Source organism: Pleurodeles waltl, chromosome 1_1 (genome assembly GCF_031143425.1).
Source record: "Pleurodeles waltl isolate 20211129_DDA chromosome 1_1, aPleWal1.hap1.20221129, whole genome shotgun sequence".
Taxonomy (NCBI): Eukaryota; Metazoa; Chordata; class Amphibia; order Caudata; family Salamandridae; genus Pleurodeles; species Pleurodeles waltl.
In genome coordinates, this window is record NC_090436.1 from 817,828,300 (window position 1) to 817,831,597 (window position 3,298).

A 3,298-nucleotide genomic window follows, 5' to 3' on the forward strand; every position below is an offset into this window, starting at 1 on the left:
ACGGCTTCGCAAATAATAAGAGCTTATGTAGAGAGCTGGAATTATCGGCAGCCATCTTGGGACTCATCCCGGAAAAGAAAAAAAAGAAAAGGCTCCAAGTTAGGTACATCCTGACCCCTTAACTCTGGAACTCTGGTACAGGTGTCCCAGAGGGACCACGCAAGGGCAAAAAAACCTTTTAAAAAATATGTATTTTGCAGCAAATTTGGGAAGTCGCAAATTCACAGCAAACAAAAAAAAAAAAAACAAGCGCGGGCTCCAGCGATTGTTTTTAATGAAGCCCCAGGTGGGCAAGGTCCCAGGGCATGTCAAAAATAAGGAATGGGAGCCTCCCTGTGGCTTTCATGCAAATGAATGCGGGGAGAGAGGTGTATGGCCTCTCACAGCCCCAGAGACTACCATCTCCCTGGGGCTATAATTAAAATAAATATAGGTGGCCATGCGGCCCTCCCGCAGCCCCTGGGACTGCCTCCTCCCCAGGGCTTTAGACAAAATTAACGTGGGGGGGGGGAAGGGCACTGGTCCACCCCCCACAGGCCTGTGGACTGCCACCTCCCCAGGACTTTAATCAAAATTAATGGGGGACGCACTGCCCCCTGCAGCCCCAGGGACAGCCACCTCCCTGGGGGTTTAATCATATTAAAAGGGGGAGGGAACGTGCGTGCAGCCACCTGCATCCCTGGAGGCTGCCAACTTAATTAAAGGGGGGGTGCCCCCCCCCAGGGGCTGCCACCTCCCTGAGGCTGAATTTAAAATAAGGAAGGGGTCCTTCATAGACCCCTAGCCCTCCCGACCACCACCTCCCTGGGGCTAGTTCTTCATTGGAGGTGGGCCACATGGACCCCCTCGAGGAGCTAGTGATGGCCCTGGGCACCGCCACTCCCCAGGGCCGGCTCCTGCTATGTCCCAGGGTGCCCACCTCCGGGACATAGCTGTTTGCTTTTGCTTGGTGGCTATCAGCTCCCACCATGCAAAAGCAAACAAAGTCCGCTTTCTGCAAAGGGGATCTGTCAAACAGCTCCTGCCTGCAGAAAGCACTTTTCATCTGTTTCCCTGCACGCAAATATGCGTGCAGGAAAACAGATGAAAACTTGCTCCCACAAGCAGGGAACTGCTATTTAAAGCAGGGAGCCAGCTAAGACTGAGGGGGCCTTGAGGCAACACGCCCTCCCCCGCAGTCCTGTCACTCTCTCTCTTCCATCCTATAACGGGATGGAAGAGAAAGAGTGAGACTGTTATTGCAATGGTCACTCCATGCAATGACTTCAAAGCATCAAACTAGCAAGATGTTTGGCGCAAATGTTATAGTTACGTTTGGACGGACAGCAGACCAGGTTCACTTCTGGCCAGGCCCTGCGGCCAACCCCACCGCGCACAGGGTGCAAGGTAGGGTGGTTATAGGGGTTTTGGCCACAGGGCCTGGCTGCAGGCCAGGCCCAGCAGCCAGCTGCGACCGTGCAACACTGAAGGCGGTGGTTGGATTAACATATAGTAATGAAAATTAATTTATGTTTAAAAACTTTAGAAATTCACTGGAAAAAACAAAGGTTACAAGGCTGTTATAGTTAGAAATAGAATTTTAAAAAGCATAGAAATTCACTTAAAGAAACCAAAGGTTACAGGGACGCTATAGTTAGGCTCACATTTTACACGTACAAAACCATAAAAGTTAACTTGTTATAGTTAGAGTTATCTCAAGTAACTTAACATGCATTGTTAATTACCCCACAAATTGTGTCCCTCATGACATCTTTGATAACATCAGTGATAATATCAAGGTAATATTTGCAGGTACATTTTGACAAAAAAACTATGCATGGCGGTGGTGCAAGTTATAGTTACCTTAGGGCAGAAGTTATAGTTATTGGAGCTAACTCTAACTATAACAGGTGAATTTCCAGGGTTTTGTACATTTAAAACGGGAGCCTAACTATAACGTCCTTGTAAATTTTGGTTTTTTTAAGTGAATTTCTATGTGTTTTTTAATTCTATTTTCTAACTACATGCCCATATAACCTTTGTTTTTAGTCGCTTTATTCACATTTTGGGTAAAATAATTTTTACTTATTCTGGATATTACGGCAACGTCTTAGTAGATTCTGGGATATGACCAAGATCTTTGTGGTCCTATGAGAACAGTAAGGTTAGGGTAAGGAGGGAATAAGAGCTAAGGAGGACCAGAGGGCAAGTTTAGGATCACTGGTGATGGACAGCAATGGTGGTAGGAGAAAAATAACAAGACTCAGTAAAATACTATAGTTGATATTTTTGTATGTTTGCTCCACAGCTATCTACAAGCTAATATTTTGATTTGTTTTGTGACGGACCTGTGGCTCTAAAAATGAAAACATTGAATAACAGAGGGCTAAGCTGAAAAGCAAAGTAGGTAAAGTCCTTTTACGAAATGCTCCAAGATTTTGGGACATATTTAAGGACCTTATTAGAGGCATCACAAAAATGCTTTTATACAAGCCATTTTTAAAGCTAGCTGATTAGAAGAGCACTCTTTCCAACTAAAGATGAAGGATTTGGAAAACGGTCATGCTGATAGGAGGTGGGTTAAAATCTATGACAAACACATTTTCCAGATGAAATGCCTTTCCAGTTCTCATTTATTGGAATTAATGTTCTTAGGCATCATCTTAGTTTGTGATCTTAGGGCATTATTTAGGGTTTGATAGATAAGGACATCTTCCAAAAAGTCCAAATATCCCTTCCACTGTAATTAGATTGTCATTAATATCAATTTTCAATTACTTTTAATACAAAAGGCAGGTCTTCCACCACTTTCAGCACAGGTCCACATCCGCTGAACTCTAAATAATACCCTTGTGGCCAATTATAACATAACTTAATATGTTTTTTATTTAATCTACTTCGACAGACCAGCAACCAAAGTTTGCTTCTTGTGATATTTGCAAAGAGGTGATATCTCTAGTGCAATTCAATTTTTTAGAAGGGAACTGTAAACATGCTTATGACTTCTCTTAGAAAGGACAACAAAGACAGAGCACCTGGATTTATGGTTAAAACAGCCGACACCTTCAAATGGACCCTTTAAATGTTGACACAATGAACTGCATTAAGTGTATTTAGAACCAATTTCAGTGCACCATCCCCAAAGGGATGATAAATCAGGCGGGGCTTGCTAAGGTCATTCATTACCCCCAGGCTCGTGTTCTTCACGTCTAATCCCGACAAAGGCTCTGCGTGCAGGCTTCAGCCGCAGGCTTCCAGACACCTTCACGCTGGATTGCATTTAAAACACAGAATACATCCGATGAACTGCGCTCCAGGA